The 26,609-nt window shown below is 38.5% G+C and overlaps 1 protein-coding gene across 2 annotated transcripts in view; it reads left to right on the top strand.

The window, feature by feature from the left end:
- MNS1 (meiosis specific nuclear structural 1) overlaps positions 1–26,609 on the top strand; it is a 116,700-nt gene that overhangs the window by 3,835 nt on the left and 86,256 nt on the right. For both annotated transcript variants that reach the window (XM_044925050.2, XM_044925049.2), the window contains one exon: positions 841–991. The gene's annotated coding sequence lies outside the window, so the exon portion shown is untranslated. The remainder of the gene's footprint in view (positions 1–840; positions 992–26,609) is intronic.

Below are 26,609 nucleotides of genomic sequence, written 5' to 3'. Positions count from 1 at the left end.
CTGCCACAAAGTCCTCATATTTGAACATATAAGGACAGCAACCTCTGGTCACCTGGCCTGACAATGTGACCGCCCTGGGAACCACTGGTCACAGACCACCCAGCTTCAGGCCAAGTCACTGGACAGGGTTTCACTGGTCTTTGTCTACTCCCAGCTCCAAGAAACCACACCAGCTCACAGTTAAGATTCAGGAGATATTCGTGGACAAAGAGGACATAAAATATACAGACATAAGTACTTAATATTGATCTCCTCAAAAGAGGTTTAACATTAGTAAAAAACTGAAAAGAGACTCAAAATAATTTTCCTTTTAGAAATTGTCCTGTGGAAGCATTTGAATGTATGATAAAGAATATCCTTCTCAATCTACTAAGCAAATGTTGTCGAATCTGTGAACCCAAGGCTAACACCCTGGAAACTTTCTCGCCAGTCTGCAGGCCTTGGCTCCCTCTAGTGTCCCTGACTCAGCCTTTGTTTCAGGCTTAAAATGCCCAAGACCTAAGGAGTCTCTTTATATGGAGATTCAAAGGCAAGTTCAAGGAACTTCTCTTCCTCTTAACCTTCAATGGCATCTCTTGACCAAGTTTATCTCCTCCCTCCATGCATTCCTTTGTTGTTTTCCCTTGCTTACAATTAACATTTTATTCTGTTTATAATTCTTTCATGTGTAGTATTGTCTTGACTTCTGCCCCCCAAATGTGCCCGCAATTTCAGGCATGCAATAAGTAATACTTACTTTAAATTTGGCCATCAAAATAGTAGAGTCTAGGAAAGCTGATATAGCTTCTCTCTTAGAATGGGAAATGGATCCAGAGAATTGATGCTGTATTTACTCCACAGGTGTCTGAAGAAACTTTCAAGGCACTGTGCCATGCCCTGTGCAGGAGACAGAGGTTCTCAAGAGAGGGGCCTGGCTCTCCTGGACCTTTCACTGAGGCATGGAAAATAGGATGCATGCCCTAATCACCAAGGGAGGGAACCCAAGAGGAAGGTAAGAAGAAGCGTGAGGGGGTCTCAGGTGAGGGAGTGATGGTCTCCTGGGGGACTTGGTGGTTTTACAGAGAAGGTGTCACTTGAGCTCTGTCATGAAGTATTTGGATATGAGGGGATAGAGGGATAGTGTGGTAGTGTGGAAGCACATTCAGGGAAGGAAACAGAAGGAAAACATAAGAAACTAGGACTGGAATGCCTCAAGGTCAAATAATAGCAGACCTTGAATGCAAGCCAAGAAGCCTGCATTCTAATGAGTAAGCAAGAAGCATTATGAAGGAAGAACTTCATAAAAATGGAAACTTCTTGAACATGTTTTGAACTCTTTCAAAAGTGAATTTTCCATCCTCAGAGGTTTAAGTACCAATTGGATGTACTTTTATCCAGTTTATCATTATCCTCTTCTGATTTATAGAGATTCATAAAGGAGAGTCATGCATAGACCAGGTAACTGTTGTGGTTACTGCTGATTGAGATTACAGAATCAGGATTTTGGAACTAGAAAGTGACCCTAACATCATAGGAGGGGAAACTGAATTTCTTTTTGTGTTTAGTAAGCGCTAAATGTATACTTTCACAATTAATGAATGACATGAAGAGAGTTGTGCTTTGTGTGTGTACTAAGTTGTTTTAGTTATGTCTGACTCTTTGTGACCCTATGGACTGTAGCCCACCAGGCTCTTCTGTCCATGGGATTCTCCAGGCAAGAACATTGGAGTAGGTTGCCATGTCCTCTTCCAGGAGATCTTCCCGACCCAACAATCGAACCCTGTCTTATATCTCCTGCATTGGCAGGCAGATTCTTTTTGTATTTAGTAGGTGCTAAATGTCTGCTTCCACAATTAATGAATGATATAAACAGAGTTGTGCTTTAGGAAAAGGGATTTGGCAGCAAGGTTTAAACTATATTAGCAAGAAGGGAGAGACTGTATATACAGAAACTGGTTAGGACACTATTATTCATTTTCAAGGCCTAAACTAGATTAGTGGAAACGGGAATGAAGATAGACATTGTGGATGTAGAATCAAGATGACTACTTTGTTGCAATTACTTGTGACTTGCTTCCTCAAAGGACTGAAAATTCCATGGGAGCAAGAAGCATATCTTATTTTACTCTCTGTCCCCTCTGCCTACCAATAACTAGCACATGTAAGTGCTCAATAGGTACTGAATGAGTTTGTGGAGTCAGTGTTGACTGGCTGTGTGAGCAAGTAGTTGAGATGGTATTATTTGATGGACACTGGATACACAAGCTTCTGGACAAGGGGCAGCCAGGGTCTCTGGATCTGAGCCCAGGACTTGGGTGGGGCAAAGCAGACACAGGGAGCAACAGTGTCTCTCCTGCCTCACTCTCCAGTCTGTCTAATCCATGCTGGGCAGGCCTCCATCTCCACAACCCCACCAGAACTTTTCATCTTTAGGGCACCCCATCCTTGCCCTGTCTTCCTTCTTTGATTTTACTTCTCATTAGCATTTGACACAGTTAACCATTTCATTCCTGGAACATTCCCTTCACTTAACTTCTAAAGCATTTCTTTCCTGGTTTTCTTCCTACCTTGCTGATGGCCCCCTCCATTCTAATCATTGTATTCCCAATCATTTGAATTAATGGTTCTCAACCTTAACTGCACATAAGAATCACTAGGAGCTTTTAAATCTTTAGACTTAATCTAGCTGCACCCCCAGACCAATTAAATCAGAATCTTTGAGAAATGAATCCAAGTCTAATTCTTATTTAAAGTTCTCCTGATGATTCCAGTGCCACAAACTCTTGTTCCAAATATTAGCATTCCTCAGAGCTTAGTCCTAAATCTCTTTCTACTTCTGGGTTTAGTCCTAGTCCCATGCGATTCATGAGAATCCTTATCATGTTGACATGTAGATCTTTATTTACAGCCCCAACTTCTCTTTTGACTGATAGGTATGTATGTGTAACTGTCAACTCAAGATCTCCACTGGGGTATAGACATCTCAAATTTAACAGGTCCAAATAGGACTTTAGATTTTTCCTGGCTTCCAATTCTATTCCTCCCCAACATCCCCCAACCCAGTCGATGGCATCATTGTTCATCCAGCTGTGCTGGCAAAGAAAACTTGGGAGGTATCGGTGAGTAAATGCTTTTTTGTCATTCCCACATCTAACCCATCATCAAGTCCTGACAGTTTTATTTCTAAAATACATTCTACACCCAACCAGTTCCCATCACTTCTGCTACCACCATTCTCGACTCTCACTGCTCCACAGCCACGGCTTCCTGACCGTTCTCCCTGACTTCACTCTTGCAGTTTCATAGCTCAACAGCCCTTAGAGGGCTCTTCAAAAACTTACATCATGTCGTACGTCTTCCTATTTAAAAATCTGTCCAGTGGCTTCCTATTACATTTATTTATTTTTTTAAACAAACAAATGTTTGTTTATTTGGCTGTGCCGGTTTGTTAGTTGTGGTTTGTGAACTCTTAGTTGCGGCATGTGGGATCTAGTTCCCTGACCAGGGATCGAACCTGGGAACCCTGCATTGGGAGGGTGGATTCTTAGCCCCTGGACCACCAGGGAAGACCATTTCCTATTACATTTAGAACAAAATTCAAACTCTTCGGTCTAGCCCTCAATGTTCTTTGTGATCTGACCTTTCCTGCTATCCAACCCCTCCCTCACTCTCTGCTTCATTTGCTCCATTCCTGCTGTACCTCCTTTTTGTTGTTTGTGGAATATAGCCTTTGCATTGGATGGTCTAAATCTTCACATGGCCTGATACTTACTGTTCAGATCTCTGCTCACAAGCTGTCTCTTTAGAAGAATGTTCACTAACCTAGTTTCTCACAGCTAAAATAGTCAACATCCTTACTCCTAGTGGTTCTCCATCTTTTAACCTTGCTTTAGTCTCTTCTTAGCTTTTATTATGATCTGAAATTTTGTTTTTGTTTATTTCTGTCTCTCCCTAATAGAAGACAGGTGACTTGTCTGCTTTGTTTATTACTGCTAGGTTCTCAGTAATTATCTGTTGAATGAATTGTTAAATCTAGGCTTGAAATTCAAACTGATAGTGAAGTAGCCTGTACTACCAAGCTGCCACTGTGAGGTAGATGAATAATCACAGCATGAGGTATAACTAGTTAAAGACTCTATCAAAGGTGTTTTAGGAGGGTATATGGCTTAGCCTATAGCAGACTATCTGCCTTATATTTCCTTCCTTCCTCTAGTCAAGGTGTTTGAAACTCTTCTATTGGCAACTCAGATTCACGTCTCTACGTTGAAAGCTTTTCACCTTCTCTTGAATTCTCTACCAGAATTCAAATGCTTTCAGCATTTGGCTAGTAAAAGAATAAAGAAGGAACATTTTCTGAGACAGCAGACCAAGATAAGCGACTAAGAATAGAGGAAAGGCAAATGATGGTCATACTAAATTTTCTTCACCATGCCATCATGGCTTTGACAGAGTCCGTGGAGGGAATCAGTCTTATAGAAAGCCGGATGGCTTTAGGCCTTAACAAAAAACTTTCCCACTAGGTTCCAATGGGACCAGCAGACTCCTAATTTCTCTCTCTCCTTTGTACTTCTTATTCCAATCCTCAGTATAATTTCCTGCATGTGGGGACTCAACAGTTTTGTATTCTATCCTCCTGATTGTTTTTCTATCACAGTAAATGAAGCAACCTAACCTATATCCATGAGAAAAGTGATTTTTAAATGCCTAAACAATACATTATAGTATTCTTAAATGCTAGTTAAAAACATATTTCCTTATAAGGTAATATTTATATTTTAATAACACATTAGAAACAAAGAATTTAATTTCTCTAGTATTCAAATTTGGGTTCCCTGAGAAGTAGACTTAGAGACGAAGGTTGGCATGCAGAGCATGTATCAGGGATCACTCTTGGGATTGACATTTGTGGAAGGGAAGGAGGCAGGATTAGGCAGAGTGAAAAGTGAGCTCAACCTCCACAAAGGCCTCAGCTCAGGCCCTGGAGAGCTTCTCAGAAGAGCTGGGAAGGCCCTTTAGAGTTGACTCCCTTTGTGGTGATGAGGTGGGGCTTTCATACTCCCACATCAGGCAGACATCAGATGCAAGCTGGTCACCTAAGAGAGAGGGCACTCTGTGGCCAAGAGCAAGTTCTCGAGGGGACTGACAGCTGAGGGTTATCTAGTGACAGCACTCCTAGCATCTAGGAAAATAAAGTCCTTAGACTGGAAGACAGGTCTGGGCAACACGACAGGGCATCCATTACATCTACTGTTTTCATGTTGATGTCACTTTTTGGTCTCTAACACTATTCTGGGTATCTATTTGCAAAGCAGTTGCATTACTTAGGTACTAAGAACCTCCATTGAGTTGGCTTTACTAGTGAGGAATCTTTTCTTGTTAATGCTGTGCTTCTGAAATACTTTGATTTTTCTGTCTACTCATACCATATACATATGCAGATAAGATTGTTGGTTTTTTATGATTTTGTCATTCTTTTTTTTTTTTTGGAACAGAGAAGGGTTTATTGCTTGGGCCAAGAAGGAAGAATAGTCAACTCATACTCAGAAGAACTCAGATCCCTGGTGGTTTTCAGAGAAGAGGGTTTGGGGGGTTTTCTGTTTGTTTGTTTTGGTTTTAATTATTTGTTTTTGGCTGCACTGGGTCTTTGTTGCTTTGCATGGACTTTCTCTAGTTGCACAGAGTAGGGGCTACTCTTCGTTGCAGTGCAAGGGTTTCTCATTGTGGTGGCTTCTCTTGTTGCAGGACACAGGCTCTAGGCATGAGTGGTTGTGGATCTTGTCATTCTTATTTAACATTTTGGGAAGCATTCACAGGATGTACTAGGTCTTCACATTGTTTCTTGGCCATCTGTAGTGGTCAGTCTGGATTAAAAAGGTAAGATTTGACTCTTACTAATCCTGTGGTCTCATTTGAATCCATATCCCAGAAGTTTTCTTTAAAATAAATAAATGAACAAAACAAATCCCTCAGTCTGATGCTGGAGGAACTAATTATTCAGGCTTCCCATTATAGTTTTGTCTGTGTAAGGACTGTAGATAGAGGCCCTGAGTAAGCATATTTGAGAATTAATGTGTTTTGTGGCTCAGAGATGGGAAATAAAACTGAGATGGCCCACATGGGGGAAAAAAAGATGATTCTTATTATGTAAGTGAGGCAATAAGGACCCATGATTGTTGGCTTTATTGCTCAGGTGAAGCCTGTGGACAAAGACAAAAGGACCCTGTTTATACTACAGTTTTTTAAAGTGGCAAATTTGGTCTCTGAAATGAGACTAAATTATAACTTGTTCATTTCTGCAAAAACATGGACATGAAAGAGCAACGTTATACTTAGTAAATCTGACATATGTTCAAGCAAGCACTAAGCAGATAATAGATTCCTATTAGAGATGGTCTACTGCTGCTGCTAAGTCACTTCAGTTGTGTCCGACTCTGTGCGACCCCATAGATGGCAGCCCACCAGGCTCCTCTGTCCACGGATTCTCCAGGCAAGAATACTGGAGTGGGTTGCCGTTTCCTTCTCCCAGTTTACTGCTAGGCAGGCTCTACTCAGTGTTTTTGTGTGGATGACAATAGAGTCTAGTGGCTTGGCATGTGACTCCGACTCCTGGCTTCATCACTTAGTAGCTGTATTATGTTAGGCATCCTAAATCATCTGCTTTGATCCTTAGTTTCTTCCTCTCTAAATTTACAATGACCATAGTGCCTACTCCTGGAGTTGTTAAAGTGATTAAGCAGTACATGTGAGGTGCTGATGGTACCTAGTAAAACCAGTAAATATTAGGTGTTTTTATTTTCTAGGAGTGAATTTAGAGGTATAAGGTTGAGAGTCACTTGGACAATTTTAGGACAAAGAGAGGGGCAGATAGATGTTTACTGAGTTGATAATTCTCTTTTTTTTTTTTTTGTCTGAAAAAGTTTTTGTTTCTCCTTCACTCTTTTAATATTAAGTGAATCCCGTTTATTTACATAATACATATTTTGCCGTGCAGCTCACTGAATTGCACTCAGTATAACAACAACAAGGACAAGCACTATCTATTTGAAAATGGTTTTGTAGAGAAAGATAATTCTTTTAAATGAGTTAACTACAACCTTACAACTCACTATAGACAACTTTAAAAAGCCATGAATAGATAATTCTTTGACTATTTTATTCTTTCTAATTTATTTACTTGATTGTAAATTAAGTAAATTAAGTAAGTAAAATAGCAACAAAGAAGTTTCCATGCAGAGTTAAAACCAATAAGATAGATTCCCTCTTTAAAGCTAAATGTAGCTATATGAGAGCTCCATCTACAGATTAGATAATTTATTGGTAACAAAGGTAGTATTAAATGTTAAATGAGGAGTGGCCATTGCTATCTCTGAAAGTGCAGGCATAGCTATTTCTGTCGACCACAAAGATATGTCAGTTAAGGAATTGGATTTTCCTACACCAAAATGCCTTCTCTAGCTGAGCAGAACAAGATGTGGACTCAGCAAACTCAGCAAACCATTTTTCTCAAAGAAAGCATTAAAAAAAGTTTAACACAATTTCAAATTTTGATCTGGTAGCCAACCTAGGCCAACTTAGGCTCTGCCCATCTAAGGTATTATTAACTGGGCAGGAAGAATGGGTCTCTGTGAAATCTAAAACAATTGTAGCATTCTTATACCATAATCTAAGTATTTTAAGTTTAATGTTTAACTTCTATGTTAGAAGACCTATTGATTTTCATGTGTGAGAAAAGTGTCTCTTAAATACCATATAGTTTTTTTCTGGTTGAATATGCCCCATGTTTGATTATCAACAAATATTTACTGTATGCCTACTATGAACCAATTATATACTAGATGGATGTTCTGAGTAGGGATAAAAAGGGAATTAAAAAGATTAATAGGCAAATGTCTTTCAAAAAACTATTGAAAATGTGCATTATTTTTATACTTTACATTCATGAGTCTGAGTGAACTCAACTCTGTTTCCTTAAAAGTTGGGGCCACATCTCCATGGTATTTTGGTAAAATTTCCATTATCTCTGACAAGCATCCACTTGACACATTTGTTAAGTGATACTGAAGATTGCTGTAGTCAGTAGGGAGGACGGTAATTCTAAGGGCAAGCTGATGACTGGTAATGTAGTTTCTCTTATTAGAAGAAAGTTAGTTACAGGTATAAACTCAGGCTGAATGAATGATACAGTCTGTTTTCTAGACATTAGGCTTTAAGAAAGGTTTGAGGAGTTAAACTTTATTTATTTAAAATGAAACACAAGAAAATCAAGCTGCAATAATCAGAAAAAGGAAAAATGGAATAGTTAGAGAAGGGAAGTTAAAATGAAAACCATTGCATCTCTCTGAAATTATAACTACGTTGGTAAAGGGTTTGGTATCTTGCCCACTACAGGTGAGAATAATTTCTAAAATATAAAGTCAAGATTTCTCTGAAGGCATCTGGAAAGATTAGCATTCAGTAGAATTGAAAGTAATCAAGATTTGGTTTTTAATTTATTTCTATTTCATTCCACTATTGCTTCTTCCATCTCACTTCCTTCTCTGTTTTTAATGTTTAGTTTTATTTATTTGGCTGTGCCAGGTCTGAGTTGTGGCGTGCAGGATCTTTGATCTTCTCTGTGGCACGTAATCTTTAGTTGTGGTATGTGGGATCTAGTCCCCTGACGAGGAATTAGACCTGGACCCCAGACACTGGGAGCTTCAAATCCTAGACACTGGACCACCAGGGAAATCTCCATCCTACTTCCTTTCACCTAAGGAAATCTCAATTTATTTTGGCTTCTCTGTGAAGACTGTGAGAGGGATGTGAGGGGCTCTACTCATAATTTCCTGAATCAGACCATCTGGAGGGTGTAATTCATTCACCTGCACATTTTTTGGTAGTAAAATAAATGCAACATATTTTAAACATTTTTAGTGTACAGTTCATTGGCATTAAGTGTATTCACATCATTGTATAACCATTGCATCATCCATTTCCCAAACTCTTTTCTTCTTGTGAAACTGAAAGTCTGTGCCAAGTAAACAGTAACTACCCACTCTTGTCTCCTGCCCCATGCCCTGGCACCCCTCCCATATCCTAACCCTGGCTTTATGACTTTCACTCTTCTAGGTGTCATACACAAGTGGAATCAGATAGTATTTGTCTTTTTGTGCCAGACTTATTCCACTTAGGACAATGTCTTCAGGATTCATCCATGTTGTAGAACGTGTCAGAGTTTCATTTCTTTTTAAAAGGTGGATAACATGCCCTTGATTTAGGTCATATCTGAATGGTCTAGTGGTTTTCCCTACTTTCTTCAATTTAAGTCTGAATTTGGCAATAAGGAGTTCATGATCTGAGCCACAGTCAGCTCCCGGTCTTGTTTTTGCTGACTGTATAGAGCCTCTCCATCTTTGGCTGCAAGGAATAGAATCAATCTGATTTCGGTGTTGACCATCTGGTGATGTCCATGTGTAGAGTCTTCTCTTGTGTTATTGGAAGAGGGTGTTTGCTATGACCAGTGCATTTTCTTGGCAAAACTCTATTAGCCTTTGCCCTGCTTCATTCCGTATTCCAAGGCCAAATTTGCCCATTACTCCAGGTGTTTCTTGACTTCCTACTTTTGCATTCCAGTCCTCTGTAATGAAAAGGACATCTTTTTTAGGTGTTAGTTCTAAAAGGTCTTATAGGTCTTCACAGAACCATTCAACTTCAGCTTCTTCAGCGTTACTGGTTGGAGCATAGGCTTGGATCACCGTGATATTGAATGGTTTGCCTTGGAAACGAACAGAGATCATTCTGTCGTTTTTGAGATTTCATGCAAAGATGGGCTCGATAAAAGACAGAAATGGTATGGACCTAACAGAAGCAGAAGATATTAAGAAGAGGTGGCAAGAATACACAGAAGAACTGTACAAAAAAGAGCTTCACGACCCAGATAATCACGATGGTGTGATCACTCACCTAGAGCCAGACATCCTGGAATGTGAAGTCAAATGGGCCTTGGAAAGCATCACTATGAACAAAGCTAGTGGAGGTGATGGAATTCCAGTTGAGCTATTTCAAATCCTGAAAGATGATGCTGTGAAAGTGTTGCACTCAATATGTGAGCAAATTTGGAAAACTCAGCAGTGGCCACAGGACTGGAAAAGATCAGTTTTCGTTCCAGTCCCAAAGAGAGGCAATGCCAAAGAATGCTCAAACTACTGCACAATTGCACTCATCTCACACGCTAGTAAAATAATGCTCAAAATTCTCCAAGCTAGGCTTCAGCAATATGTGAACCATGAATTTCCAGATGTTCAAGCTGGTTTTAGAAAAGGCAGAGGAACCAGAGATCAAATTGCCAACATCTGCTGGATCATGGAAAAAGCAAAAGAGTTCCAGAAAAACATCTACTTCTGCTTTATTGACTACGCCAAAGCCTTTGACTATGTGAATCACAATAAACTGTGGAAAATTCTGAAAGAGATGGGAATACCAGCCCACCTTACTTGCCTCTTGAGAAACCTGTATGCAGGTCAGGAAGCAACAGTTAGAACTGGACATGGAACAACAGACTGGTTCCAAATAGGAAAAGGAGTATGTCAAGGCCGTATATTGTCACCCTGCTTATTTAACTTATATGCAGAGTACATCAGGAGAAACGCTGGGCTGGAAAAAGCACAAGCTGGAATCAAGATTGCCGGGAGAAATATCAATAACCTCAGATAAGCAGATAATACCACCCTATGGCAAAAAGTGAAGAGGAACTAAAAAGCCTCTTGATGAACGTGAAAGAGGAGAGTGAAAAAGTTGGCTTAAAGCTCAACATTCAGAAAACTAAGATCATGGCATCTGGTCCTATCACTTCATGGGAAATAGATTGGAAACAGTGGGAACAGTGTCAGACTTTATTTTGGGGGGTTTCAAAATCACTACAGATGGTGACTGCAGCCATGAAATTAAAAGATGCTTGCTCCTTGGAAGAGAAGTTATGACCAACCTAGAGAGCATATTGAAAACCAGAGACATTACTTTGCCAACAAAGGTCTGTCTAGTCAAGGCTATGGTTTTTCCAGTGGTTATGTATGGATGTGAGAGTTGGATTGTGAAGAAAGCTGAGTGCCAAAGAATTGATGCTTTTGAACTGTGGTGTTGGAGAAGACTCTTAAGAGTCCCTTGGACTGCAAGGAGATCCAGCCAGTCCATTCTAAAGGAGACCAATCCTAGGTGTTCATTGGAAGGACTGATGCTGAGGCTGAAACTCCAATACTTTGGCCACCTCATGCGAAGAGTTGACTCATTGGAAAAGACCCTGATGCTGGGAGGGACTGGGGGCAGGAGGAGAAGGGGACGACAGAGGATGAGATGGCTGGATGGCATCACCGACGTGATGCACATGGGTTTGGGTGAACTCCGGGAGTTGGTGATGGACAGGGAGGCCTGGTGTGCTGCAATTCATGGGGTCGCAAAGAGTCGGACACGACTGAGCGACTGAATTGAACTGAATATGCCCTTGAGTGTACATATCACATTTTGTTTACTCATTCATACATCCATGGTCAGTTGGGTTGCTTTCATCTTTTGACTTTTTTGAACAATGGTGCTATGAATTTGGGTGTACAAATTTCTTCAAGACTTGCTTTCAGTCATTTTGGGTATATGCCTAGAAGTATGATTGCTGGATTGTATGGTAATTCTATTTTAATGTTTTAATAAAGAATCAAACTGTTTTTCATAGCAGCTACACCATTTATATTTCCACCAACATGAGCTCTGACTTGCCACATCCTCGCCAACAATGGTTGTTTTCTTATTTTGTTTTTTTAAATAGTAGTTACCCTAGTGGATGTGAGGTCATATCACACTGTGGTTTTGATTTGCATTTCCCTAATGGTTAGTAATGCTGAGGGTCTTTTCCTGTGCTTGTTGGCCATTTGTATCTTCTTGGAGAAGTATCTATTCAAATTATTTGCCCATTTAAAAAATTGGTTGGGTTTTGTTATGGTTGTTGAATTGCAAGAGTTCTCTATATATTCTGGATATTGACCCCTTATCAGATAGATGATTTGTATTCTCTGTATTGCCTTTTCACTCTGTTGATAGTGTCTTTTGATGCACAGATTTTTATTTTGATGTGAGTTTATCTATTTTTTCTTTGGTTACCTGGGCTTTTGATGTCATGTTCAAGAAAACATTGCCAAATTTGCTGTCATAAACCTTTTACCCTATGTTTTCTTCTATGAATTTTACAGTTTTAGCTCTTAGGTTTAGGTCTTAGGTTCATTTTGGATTAATTTTTGTATATGATGATGGTAGGATCCAATTAATAAAACTGCATTCTCATTCAGGACTAAAACTCGTCACAAACGAAATAAAACACCTACAGTGTGAAAAGCAGTTTTCAATATGCAACTTTTACATTACAGCATATACAGTACAGTCTCTATTAAAATCTTTATATATGTGGGTGGTTCACCAAGGTGTTAATAGTCATAATCTCTGGGTGAAGAAATATAGTGTTGTGTTCTTATATTTAGTTATCTATATCCTTATGTTCTAACAATTACATATAATGCTTTTGTGATAATAAAGCAACAAACAAAATATTATGCCAACATCATACTTAGAGATAAGATGTCAAGCCTGTAAGTTAAGGTTGCCACTGTTAGTTCTTCTAGTTGGTATTTTATTGTAGGTTCGGGCCAGTTCAATAAGGATAGAAAAAATTTTAATGGTTTAAGGAAAGGAAAAACATAAATATGAAAACTTAAGGGATCTACAGATAAATGATAAGAATTACAAGTGGATTCAGCAAGACTAGTGGATATAAAATCAATATGCAGAAATGTTTTGCATTCCTATACAACAGCAATAAGCAGAACATTTTGTAAAATATATAGGGATGGATGTCTGTCTCTGCCTCCAGATTTACTATTCACTCTTATCCATGGTTGGTAATGACTTATTGACTTGTGATGAGAGGCTTCTCATTAACCAGTGGGAGATCAAGGAAGGGTAAAGAAGATGGGTTTTATATTGCCTCACCTCTCTCCCTGTGTTATTGTTCCTGGCTGACTGTATACCTTGACCAGAGATGCCAGCTCCCATCAGGAGCTCTGTCCGTGGAGCAGTTTTTGGCTCTGGGTTCTAGAAAATTGCCTCCTCCTCTTGCCTGTAGGTTTAGAAGTGTTAACAGTTCCCCTTGATACTGAATAATTTCTGGTTTCCCTTAATCCTGTTTATATCTTTGTAAATGACCCAAATGAGGGTGCTGTTTCCTGCTTGAACCTTAAATGATATCGATATTATTTGTGGCAGCAACAAAGTAATGAGGAACAAACCTAACAAAAAGAGGCATGAAATCTTTATAAAGAAAATTACAAAACTTAATAAAAGATTTCTTAAAAGACATTATAAAGATGTACCATGTACTAGGATGGCAAGGCATACTCTCATAGAGATATTGGGTTTTCTCCAAATTGATCCATAGATTATATGAAATTCCAGTCAAATTCCAAATAGTTTTATTATTTCATGAAACTTGGAAGGGAAATCTAAATTTATATATACAAATTGAGGACAAATAATAGCCAAGAAAGTTTGAAAAACAGCAAATCTGGTAAAGTATTATTATAATTCTATATAATTTTACATTAAAGTATTATTAGAAACATACAGTAATTAAAACCATGAAATTGGTGCATTGTAAATTATTAGGTAAAGATTGTGATGCTGAGACAATGATTATCCATATGGACAAAAGAATAATAAAATTGTGTACTTATGTAACATTATAAAAAGAGATGTAAATCCTAGCTGAATTATAGATGGTTTATGAAAAGTTTTATAAACTTACATCATTAAAGGATTGCTTAAATAAGGCAACCCCCCCAACCCCCCGTAAGAAATATAGGAAATAATTGATAAATTTGACTGTAGTAGATTTAAAATTTCTGGCATTAAAAAGGATTTTAGAGCAAGTAAAAATATAAGCCATAGCTTGGAGAAAACAAAGTAGATGTACATGTCCTACCGTGGAGTAATCTCACAAACATGATGTGGAACTAAAAGCAATGTGCAGAAGTATGGCTGTTTTATCATTAAAGTATGCAAAATAATATTACATATGTTTTAGAGGTAGATTCCTGGTATTAGAAGTGTAAGACCTACATGAGAATGGTAAATACTATTAATGCAGTGTTATCTCAAGAAGGAAGAAGGAAGACAGGATGCAAGTACACAAAACAGCTTCCATAGTTTTTCTTATGTTGAGTTATGAAAACTTGGGTGTCATATTATTCTCCATACTTTTCTGTATGTCAGGATTATTACCATTGCAAGTAGCAGTGATATAAAAGTAGAAACTAGATATCAGAAGTCAAAGTTCTATAAATTAAATGTTACGGGATTTAATTTTTAAAATCTAAATTAGATACTAACTAATATTTAAAGGAAAATAGGAAAATATAGCATTGTCTAAATAAAAAGATGTCAAAAGGGGATAACATTAACTGGAGATCAAAACTTTTTTTTTTTGCTAGAAAATTAACCAACATCTTTTCTACTAATAATTCAGTGTTGACCCAAGGTAAAGGCTATGTAAAGAAACACAGAAGCCAAAAAAGAAAAAGAAACACAATGGAATTAGCTGAAGTAGGTGTGGGCAGAAATAAAATCCCTGACCAGATGTCCTTGAGCACTTTAGAAATCGGTTAAAAGTTTCACAAAACCACTGTCTATCAATTTATAAAACTCTGGTAGAGTGTCTGATGAGATTCCTAATGCAGAAAAATGTCAGCACAAGGACTTTTTTTAATGGAAAAGAATGGCCTTAGTGTTATGATATGTCTGTCAGGTCAAATTCCTTGCCCAGAATGCTGTTGAACCTGTTGTGAAAGCATTAATTTTTAAATCTTAAAAAATAGTGCTGGACTTAAAGTCAACATGAGTTGGTGAAGATTAAAATCTGTCAGTTGAGTAATTTTCTTCTGTGATGGGTCTGTTAAAGGGCAGCAACAGTGTAATTAATTGCTTGAGGCTGAGAAACTCAATTAATCTCTAAGTTGACTTTTATCTCATATAATGTTAGAGCTAGAAGAGGCCTCAAGGATCATCTACCCCACTCTCTTCATTTTATAGATGAGGAAACACACATCAGGGAGGTTAAATGACTTGTTCAAGGTCAAAGATACTGTTTGTCCTTGCCACTGCATCCTGTAAATAAGTTCAGTTGCTTTCATGAGTTTATAGTTGCTTTTATGAGTTTCTTTGCAAGTGATCATGAAATACTATTTGATTTGGCATTTTTTTGGCCACGCCATGAAGCTTGCAAGATTTTAGTTCCCCAACCAGGGATCAAACTTGTGCTCCTTGCATTAGAAGCACAGAGTCTTAACCACTGGACTGACAGAGAAGTCCAAAATATTGTGTGAACATGGTTTTCTTCTGATAGTTCATCTCATAAATATCTCCTTAAAGAGTTTCTAAGCCTCAGTTTTTAAGATTTAAAGCCTGTTTCATAATACTTATGCAGCGAAGGGGTGTGGGGAGGGGCGGACGGTGTCCCAGTCTGCACACTAAATAGGGGAACCCTGGAAACCAAGGACAGCCCTTTTGGGGACTTGTGGAAAGACAAGGGGTCTCCATTTGATAGTGTGTATGACACCTAGTCCTGATGGTAACTTGCAGGCCATGCCATTCCCCAAGGATACTATGGGCCTGATTGTAAGATGTAAGTAGAGAAAGCTGGTGTGTAGAGTATTTTTGGAGCCTGGAGGGCTACAGCCCATAGGTTCACAAAGAGTCAGACACGACTGAAGTGACTTAGCCCATACACACAACATGAATAGGGTAGCAGTGACAAGAAAGATACCCTGTAAGAAGATCAGCAGATGGGACAGCTACTGAAATGTGGGAAGCATGGTGGCATGCCATTGTCACTGTGGCAGGACTCAGTATGACAATGTTCTCCTGAAGCTGCTCCCAGACAATGCCTGAGTATTTTGAACCCAGCATGGGACACCTCTGATGTAAAGTCTTTGCTTGGGGACTGGCAGAGACTCTCAGTTGTGCTACAGTTTGAGGCTCCTCCAGTCTTGCTTATCCTCTCCTTTTACAGGTGTCAGACCTGTAACAGTTCTGAAGCCTCTCCCTGCTTCCCTCTACTTCCCTTCCTCCTTCATCCTTAATAGACCCTTCCCAAAATAAATGTCTTGACCAACCAATTCTGTCTTGCCATCTGCATCTCAGAAGACTCCAGCTGATGCAGAGTGTAGTTATTGTCCTGGTTGATGCCACAGAGGGATAAAAAATAACTTGAAAAAGAATGAGGATTCTACTCTGCTGGTGAGGGTTTCATAGTAATGGTTTCTCTTTGGTTGTTGTAGTTCCCTTTATTACAATTCGTTAACTCTGCTCCTTTGTGGGAAACAAAAATCCATGTTTCACAGATGCTAACATATACTTTCTTTTTTCATTTTAACCTTTCTAAAATTGGGATACCTCTTAAAATTGATGATGTGCCAATTTAACTGGCAGAGGTTTTTCTTCTTTACTGATGAATAAAATAACAGTGTATCCTACCATTGATGTGTTACAGATTCAATAAAATATATTAGCTTGATTCAGGTCATCAGATGCCAGGAACTATAATGGATTTTGAAGAACTCAGGGGCTGGATTAGCCTTAGAGGGTTGTAATTTTGCTATTTCTTAGGTATATGTACAGGGAAACGAAAACCCTAAGGAACAGGATTATGTTATGAAGAGGTGTACAGCAGATAATTGTGGCCATGGATGAATTAATATAGAAATAACTAGAGATCCAATGAAACATTGAGCAATCATAGAACACAAGGCAATATGTTCTTTCACTCTGGTTCTATCTACTCTTATTCTTCCTTTTCTGGCTGCTTTTATGACTGGTATTTCCTCATAGGCCAGAGTCACCTTGTTTTTCCGGTTGTTCTGTCATTCTCCCATTAGTACCTTGTACACTGAAACCTATGATAAGAAAGGTTTTCCCGTTTATGTGTTGAACCCCAAGTTGGTATGTGGGCAAGAAACACTGCACGGAAGACCAGACAAATTCAAGCTTACCAGCAGTCTCCAAGAAGAAAGGTTAGATGAAAGGATCTGGTGCCTGGATTCCCATAAATGTATCTGTTTATCTAGAATTGGATTCCTTGGCACCTACTGCTTCTAAAATTAGGACTGAAACCATTGTTTCCTTTCTCCACAGACACAGCCTTTATGCCTAGATGAGTTTCCCCTAGCACTCTCTTTGTTTCCAAAGTGGGGAAGGCTCTGCCTCTGAAAAAAAACATAATTGTTATTCCTTATGTGAACACAGATCAACCAGTGCTGGGTACTCAATAGTTACTATTCTTGTTCCATAAGTACTGTGTAGAATATAAATTGTATAATGTGTATACCACTAGTATATTACATATTTTATTGTGTATAAATTAAAAGTATATTATATAATTTATGATGTATTGCTAACACATGTGTTTTATTATAGTAATAAGTTATAATGCAAAACTGAAGGCTAGGTTCGCATAGGAAAGAATAAATGAGGATCACTGATATATAATTCATAATCATTGAAAGGATTGGTATAGTTTGTGGAAAACATTCCATAAAATGCGAAACTTGCTGTAATTCAGAAGTGAAGAGAATCTCCCTAAGATTGGAAAAGAGAGGCAATGTGATCTAATTCCGTTTTTAAACTTCTTTGACTTGACCCATTAAATAAGAAACACATTTTAGGTTATGATCCAATTTATATACATCCATTCTTTCTTTCAATAACTAAAACGTTTCACAAAACAATACCCATCTTACTAGATTTGATGCACTCGAATATTTTCTATGCTATTCTATTTTTATTTAAATACTATTTGTGATCCACAGTTTGAAAAATACTGAGCTCATGAAAAGAGCATAAGCTGGGGAGACAGACTGGGTACAAAAACTCTGTCCCAGTACAGGCCCTTTTTGTGAACTTGGCAAGTTGTTTCTTTTGAACCTTTTTTTGGTAAAATGAACTGGGTTGTTCTGATGATTATAGACAATTATATACGAAGTGACTGGCATATAGTAGATGGTCAATAGATGATAAGGTAGCAGGATAATACTTCTGATATTGACTGTTTTCCACTGCATTTCCTTATACATGTTGCCATCTATAACCTTAAGGTGGCCCAGTAATAAAGAATCCACCTGCAACGCCAGAGACACAGGCGACGCAGGTTCGATCCCTGGGTTGGAAAATCCTCTGGAGGAGGATGGCAACCCACTCCAGTATTCTTGCCAGGAAAATCTAATGGGCAGAGGAGCCCGGCAGACTGCAGTCCATAGCGTCACAAAAGAGCCAGACATGATTGACACGACTGAGCACAAGCACAGGGTTGTTACAGAATTTCTGGCCCCTTCTTTTCTGTTAGCTGTATCACTTGATTGATACAGCTTCTCTCTTTCTCTTTCCCTCTCACACTCCCTGCTCCTCTCTCGCCTCTGGGAATGGAGAAGCAGGGCTGGGTCTGAAGGCAGAACTATGGAAATATCCTTGCACTTATACTTCTCTGCCTGGCTCCAAGGGCTCACAGCCAGCTTGGGCCCTCTGACTACCTCAGCAGGTAGCTCCCTTCTTCATCTGCCATTCCCCTGGAGGGTGGTTGAGTCCCCCTTCTTCCCCAGGACCTTAGAGTTACTCCTTGGGTTTCAAGTGTCCAGTCATTCTCCTTTCCTGTGAGGGTGCTTCCCATGAACCACCTCTCCCTGGCCTGCTCTCCAGTGCTCTGGACACACCTACCTTTCTCTAGCTACATAGCTGATGTGCTATTATGTACTTAAATCATTCCTTTATATTTCAACCACCCCTGATTTTTTGCCAAATTTAGAAAATTTTACAGTGAATATGGGATATCCCTGGTGGCTCAATGGTAAAAAATCCATCTGCCAAGGCAGGAGATGGGTTTGATCCCTAAGTAAGGAAGATTCCCTGCAGAAGGAAATAGCAACTCACTCCTGTATTCTTGCCTGGGAAATCCCATGGACAGAGGAGCCTGGCAGGCTACAGTCCATAGGATTGCAAAAGAGTCAGACATGACTTAGCAACTAAATACCACCATCAACAACAGTGAATTTAGTGATGCATTTAGTGGTTTATGATTTTGGATCTTACTAATTTTTAATTAGAAAAAATTGCCATAAATGTACCAAATTTGACCAAAATTTCTCACTTTTTTTAAAGTTAAGAAATGAAAAAAATACCTTTATAAAGGTAATTTATGTACATATGTATTAGTGATACATATATTTAAAAAAATCATTAAGAGCTTTATAATTCAGAAGGGAATGCCTCTGCCGTTCACAGTGAGTTAAGTGTGGTTATCTTTCCTTTACCACTAACCAAATTATAGCCTCTGTGCAGCACAGGACAAATTCCTAGGTAACTGTTACTTAGTATCACAAGTTTTATACTCTGTTGATGTATACGTGATTTTTAATATATGCCTGTCCCTTATTTTACTACTAATTTACATCACTTTCATGCAATTCTCTGCCTATACCTATTTGGCTCCACTTTGCTTTTCTCCTATGCTTAGAATTTGATATTACAAGTGCATAAAAAAGGACAGTTGAAGCAATTGTCTGAGTGAAGGTGATATTTTTCCAATTATATGATATTTTAAGTGAGAGTGACTTTTTACAAAATAACTCAGGTAAACTGTGCTCACATCCACAAAGAATAAGCCTTCTTTCTGTGTAGTGTTCCCCAGCCCTGGAAATGAGTGTATAATAATTCTGCAGTTATTTTCCAGTTTTACTTAAGAATTCACAAAGTCAGCACCTTCCTGGCCCCTGTACACTTGGTTGAGGGTACCTGAGCAGGAGTAAAAGTGGGAGAGCAGGAGAGAAGAGGCCGACTCCTCTAGGTTTAAATGAGGCAACAAATAAGCCATTTATTTTTTTTTTAATTTAATTTTATTTTTAAACTTTACATAACTATATTAGTTTTGCCAAATGTCATTTAATACTGCCCTTCCCCCACCAAAAATGATTTGGCACTTTATCCCATCATCACATGGTCAATGTGAGTCCCAGGTTTTGGTGGCTAAAATACCCAGAAACAGATTTCATTGTCTCAATGAAACAATCAGTTTCAACATATGGAAGCTGGCCTGTTCTGAAGCAACCAGAAAGTAGTCATTTCCTAACTGCATATAAAGGAGAGAAAAAGTACAAAAGGAAGTTACATACAATGAAACCATTAAATGTAGATTTGCCACAAGGCAAGATGGTAATGCTTGAACATTATGAAGAGCAAAAACGGCACAAACACATTATATTTTAAACACTTCATCTATTTAACAAACTATGTACACTCTTCAGCTAAATGAGATGAATTGAGATTCAAGAGGCAGCACCGTACTGGCAAATCTCATCCTAAAGGCATCCATTAATATAAATCAACAGTAGCAATTTGGTTTGATCATTTATTTGCAAGAATCATTAAGGTTTATTAGCATAATTATTCCCTGTGGGATTTCATGTCGAGGAAATGAAAAATGGCATTATCAATATTTAAAAGATAAGTGTGTAATGTTCAGAGTACTTAAACAGTCATCTGCAGGTGGTGTCCAGCTGCAGCAAATTAGATTAGATTTGGGCATTTTTTCTGAACAAAAGAAAAATTGTTCTAATTGCTTCATTTTATAAAGCAATACGATTTTGTAAATAATTTCTACAGTATAGTTGGAACTTACAGTGTATACCTATTAACATGCCTGATTTCCGATCAGCAACTTTGATATGTTCAACCTTGCTATGCTGTAACTATTGGGGAACATTAATCAGCATAATCCATCATTTATTATTAGGGAAAGCTCTTTTCCATCTGATATCTAGACCATTAGTCTAGACCTGTAAGTGAAAAGCTGTATCCCAAAGGGAAATGAACCAGAAGATTTCTCCTTAATTCTGGGAGAGCATAAATCCTTCCTTAACAAGGAAATATCATTTATGATAGTAATAGTTTATCATGACACATCTTTAAATGTGATAGTTGTTTTTTTTAAGTCATACAATGAAATAGTATTCAGTGATAAAAATAAGTGTGCTATCCAACCATAAAAGATATTGAGGAACCTTAAATGCATACTGCTGAGCGAAAGATATCAGTCTATAAAGGCTACATACTGTATGATTCCAACTGTATGATTCCAGTGTCATTCCAATATGACATTCTGGAAAAGGCAAACTATAGATATAGTAGGAAGATTAGTGGTTTCCAGGGTGTTGAGTAGGAGGAGGGAGAGATGAATAGGTGACCACAGAACCTTTTAGAGTAGTAAAACTATTCTGTATGATACCATAATGGTGGATACATGACATGATGCAATTGTCAAAACCCATATAGACTTGCAGAAGACAAAGCGTGAACTCTAATGTAAGCTATGGTCTATAGTGAATAGTGTATTAATATTGGTTCATCAACTGTAACTAATGTATGGCACTAATGATAGTGAAAATTGTGGAGGTGGGAGGGGAGAGGGGACATATGGGAACATTCTGTATTCTGTCAGTTCTCGTGGAAACCTGAAACTGCCCTAAAAAAACAAAGTCTATTATTTGTTAATTTTAGGGTAATTCAGGTAAAACCAGCTAATTGTTGCAATTGATTAAATTTGTCTTTGCTTTAGAAGAACAGTCTGGCCAAAATCTCTGCCAACCCCCTTAATAATTGCATAAATTATTGTAGAATCTTTCTACAATACTCATGTGTGGACTGGACACAAAGAGCTGTAACTAAAATTGCCTTACAATCAAAAGTCCTTAGAGAAACAAATGCATGCATGTTTGCTAAAATACTTGCTGCATGACATTTTGCTGTTAGGAACTACTGAATCTGTTATATCCTAAACTTGTCCTCATCTCTTACTCTCTCTATAAAGATCCTAACACTTTGAGGGGAAGATTAAGCTAAGAAATCTGCAGCAGGCTTCAGTTCAGTTCAGTCACTCAGTCGTGTCCGACTCTTTGTGACCCCATGAGCCGCAGCACGCCAGGCCTCCCTGTCCATGACCGACTCCTGGAGTTTACTAAAACTCATGTCCATTGAGTCAGTGATGCCATCCAGCTATCTCATCCTCTGTCATCCCCTTCTCCTCCCACCTTCAATCTTTCCCAGCATCAAGGTCTTTTCAAATGAGTCAGTTCTTCACGTCAGGTGGCCAAAGTATTAGAGTTTCAGCTTCAGCATCAGTCCTTCCAATGAATATTCAGGACTGATTTTCTTTAGGATGGACTGATGGGATCTCCTTGCAGTCCAAGGGACTCTCAAGAGTCTTCTCCAACACCGCAGTTCAAAAGCATCCATTCTTTGGCACTCAGCTTTCTTTATAGTCCAATTATCACATCCATACATGACTACTGGAAAAACCATAGCTTTGACTAGACAGATCTTTGTTGGCAAAGTAATGTCTCTGCTTTTTAATATGCTGTCTAGGTTGGTCATAACTTTTCATCCAAGGAATAAGCATCTTTTAATTTCATGGCTGCAGTCACCATCTGCAGTGATTTTGGAGCCCCCCAAAATAAAGTCTGTCACTGTTTCCACCGTTTCCCCATTTATTTGCCATGAAGCGATGGGACTGGGTGCCATGATCTTAGTTTTCTGACTGTTGAGTTTTAAGCCAACTTTTTCACTCTCCTCTTTCACTGTCATCAAGATGCTCTTTAGTTCTTCACTTTCTGGCATAAGGGTGGTGACATGGCTTTATCTCAGTTTAATTTATACACAATACCTAAAGGGCAACCTTCTCTCTGTTCCTCTCAGACAGTATTGCCAATGGGTAGAGCAGTGGAGGTAATGTTGATATGCATTCATGTGATCATTGACCCAAGGAGAGAGGGGAGCAAAAGGTTTGCAGCTTCCAGAAACTCTTTAAAGGCTCAACTGAAGCTTTTTATTTGTACTTTGTATTTTTTTCTCATGGCCTGTCTTTGCCACATACAGTGGTTTTGGGGTATCTTCAAGGAGTTGTTCTAGGACTTATCCTGGATACCAAAATCCACAGATGTTCAAGTCCCATATACACTCCTTAGTATCCATGGTTTTGCACCTGCAGATTCAACCAACCAGCAATCCTGTGGTACTGCAGTACTATATGTATTTATTGAAAAAAAAAAAAGCCTGTAAAGTGGACCTTTGCAGTTCAAACCCATGTTGTTCAAGGGTCAGTGGTATATACCTTTTTGAACAGAATTTCTTTCCTCCATCTTACCTAAAGATGGAGGTCCCTTTGCTAGGGCAACCAGGAGTGCAGTGTAAGGACTGTATGACTGAGAACTTGATTTCTACTTGGTCAGAATGCTGTTGACTTTTGTTGTTGTTCCCCTCACTATTGTGGATAAAAGCATAGCAACCAATATACAAATCCTTTTTTTTCTCTCATAATTTTTGATAACCTACATGGTTTCTCCTTAGTTTATTTGTACTAACTAAATATAGTGCTTACCCCTCCAATAGATTCCCCATTTGAAGCATCCTTCTGATCATCTTAACATTCAGACTGCTACATTCTAAATGTAATGTTAATCTTTCAATGTTTGTTTATTAAGCTATGCTATGTTCAGGGTTCAATTAGACAATGAGTATTGCATTTAAACTATTGCTATGTGTGGTGTTCTGAAATATTAATTGCTTATTTTAAGAAGCAAATAGTATTGATATATTTAACTGCCTGATGAAACAGATAATCTATTCATTGATGAACGAAATACTTTGTGTATTTGATTAATGAGTAGTCTTAAAGCTACAAATTTTGTTGTTGTTCAGTCGCTAAGTCACATCTGACATTGCAACCCTGTGGACTGTAACCCACCAGGCTCCTCTGTCCAAGGGATTTCCTAGGCAAGAATACTGGAGTGGGTTGCCATTTCCTTCTCCAAATATTTCCTTGCAAAAACTAAACCACTATTGTGATTTAGAAGTCCATTGTCATGATAGAGCTTACCTTCATCAAGTAACTAAATATTTAATGATCAGGTTTGTACTCTTAATGTTTCAAAAACATCTATATTTATTGACCTGTGAACATTTCAGATATATAATGTTGACTTGAGTCTATCCATACAACCAAAGAATTTGTCATTTGGATGCCAAGCAGTCAATTAGATTGTGTTAGGTAGTTAAGGAAATGAAGAAATCATAATGTATCTAGACTTTAGAGAAGTGTTTTTGGAGAATTCCCTCAGTATATTCCTATAGAAGGGTCTGCAAATATTGGTAGTATATTAGTAAAATTTGAGCTTTGGTAAAGAGTTGAATGACCTTACTCAAAGTTTGCTGATCTAGTTCCACCTGGAGAGAGACTCTTGTAGTGCACGTCAGGGCTCTGTGTTCTCCCAGTCTTACTCAACATTTTTATCCATGAAGTACTTGAAAATACAGAAGACATGTTTATCCAATTTGCAAATGATGTTGACTGAAAATATGCACCGTGTAAGAGTTGTGATTTCAGTTTTATTTGGGGCAAAATAAGGGCTATAGTCTGGGAGACAGCATCCCAGATAGCTCTGAGGAATTGCTCTGAAGAGGCAGGGAGAAGTTCAGTATTTTATGTGATTTTAGTGGAGGGGGTACATGCAGTCAAGCACACATGTAGAAGTTTACTGCATGTTTCATGAATGTTGCTGCTAGTCATGAGGAGCACATGTCTCCATTAATGATTTTATTGCTTACTGCATATGAGAAGATGCAGGTATCAATGTTTGAACTCATAAAATCTTCTGAAAATATCTACCTGAAAGCTTGTTCTGCCAGTTGTTCCCAGAGCACAGAGTGCCTCCTTTCTTATCTGCATTCTAAACTCCTTTTCAGGATGTGTTGCAGGTCAGTGACCACAATGGCTAGTGACTTAATCCTTGTGCCAATTTTAGATAACAATTTAATGACTCGGGATTATTGAATTACTGGACAAGCATGCTACATGGATATCCTGGGGTTTTTTTTTTTTGCGTGTGTAGTTTGTTTTTTTTTTTTCAATCATCTTTTTATTTGGCTGCACTGGGTCTTAGTTGAGGCATCTGGGATTTTTAGTTGCACCGTGCTCTTAGTTGTGGCTTGTGGGACCTAGTTCCTGACCAGGGATTGAACCCAGGTCCCCTGCATTGGCAGCACAAACTCTTAGCCATTGGACCACCAAGGAAGTCCCTGCATAGATATGTTGGAGGAAAAAACAAGAATCAAAAATTGTGATCAAAAAAATAAAAAATTCCTGACTCCAAGATTGCAGGGATTAAGGGAAGGAAACTGGCTAGTAACTTCTAAAAGATAAAGAAGGGAGAGAGGCAAATGTGAGAAAGGAAATCTAAATACTCATAATCGTTAAAATCAAACATTAATTTAAAAAGGCAATGAATACTTCAAATGTTTTGTTTTTCTTCATTTTCACCCATGAAATTAACCAGAGATAGTGATTGTATCAGTTAGGAATTACATTTGGATAGGTAATCGAATCCCAGTGGAATAGAGGACACAGAAGCTTAGACAGATGAGTTTACTTTTCTTTCAGACATGAAGTGCTGAGCTAGGCAGCCCAGGGCTGGTGTGGTAGCTCCATGATCATAAAGAACCAAGGTTCCTTCTATGTTTCTGCTATGCCATTCAGAGCATGTGTTAGCTTGTTGGCAAGATAGCTAGTGGACTTTCAGTCATCACGTAGTCTTATTAATAAATCCAGATATACAAGCCCCCCCCCCACCCCCCGCCAACAAGATAAAGCTCAGAGAAATCCATTTTGGCCAAAGTTTGAAGAAGACATTTGAAGGGGTAGACATATAAGTTGTCACAATTCAGGTTGATGGTTTCAGGCTTTCTTTAAAGGCTAAGAGAAAATAGTGAACACTTACCATTAAGAAAAGTTTTTCCAGTATATGAGACACCCCAAACCAGAGATCTAGTGTGCCAAGGTCTGTCTGAAGTGTTGAGACTGGATCAAGATAACAGAGGATCCCCTTCTTACCACCTCCTGGCTAGCAAACAGGAGCCACCAAGAAGAGAGAGGTGCTGCTGGGGAAGGAGATGAGTATGCAGAGACCCTCTGACATGCAGGAACACAGGGAAGGCCCAAAGCTAAGGGTGAGTCAGGAATGTTGAGAGAAGCTCTCTGGAAAACCAACCCCCAACATAAGCACAAGATAACAGGAGAGAAATTTGAAGATACTGTGTACTGAAGATAATGTTCAAATCCAGTTTAATTCCTGACTGTACAAACTCAGCCTCCTACATTAATGGTAGGAGAATGGACATGCTTATTACCAGGCATAAATATGACTTAACTCAGTCTTTGCTGTCTTACACAAGATGTCTGTCATTCAAAACGTAAGACACACACAGCTGCATAAAAAGTACAAAAAAATGATAAAAAGTATATTAAGATGAAGCAATCAACAGAACAAAATTCATATGACCCAGATGGTGAAACTATCAGAAAAAGTTAAATACTATAATTAATATATTAAAGTCTCTAAAGGAAAAGATAGACAATGTATGTGAGAAGATGAGTACTTTTAGGTGAGAAGATGGAAACTAACAGCTAATGGAAATACTAAATACAAACAAAATGGTAATGAACACGAAGAGTGCCTTTGACAGGC

The sequence above is a fragment of the Bubalus bubalis genome, chromosome 11, assembly GCF_019923935.1.
Source record: "Bubalus bubalis isolate 160015118507 breed Murrah chromosome 11, NDDB_SH_1, whole genome shotgun sequence".
Taxonomy (NCBI): domain Eukaryota; kingdom Metazoa; phylum Chordata; class Mammalia; order Artiodactyla; family Bovidae; genus Bubalus; species Bubalus bubalis.
Note: the sequence above shows the minus strand (reverse complement) of the source record. Positions and strands in the feature narration are given on the sequence as shown.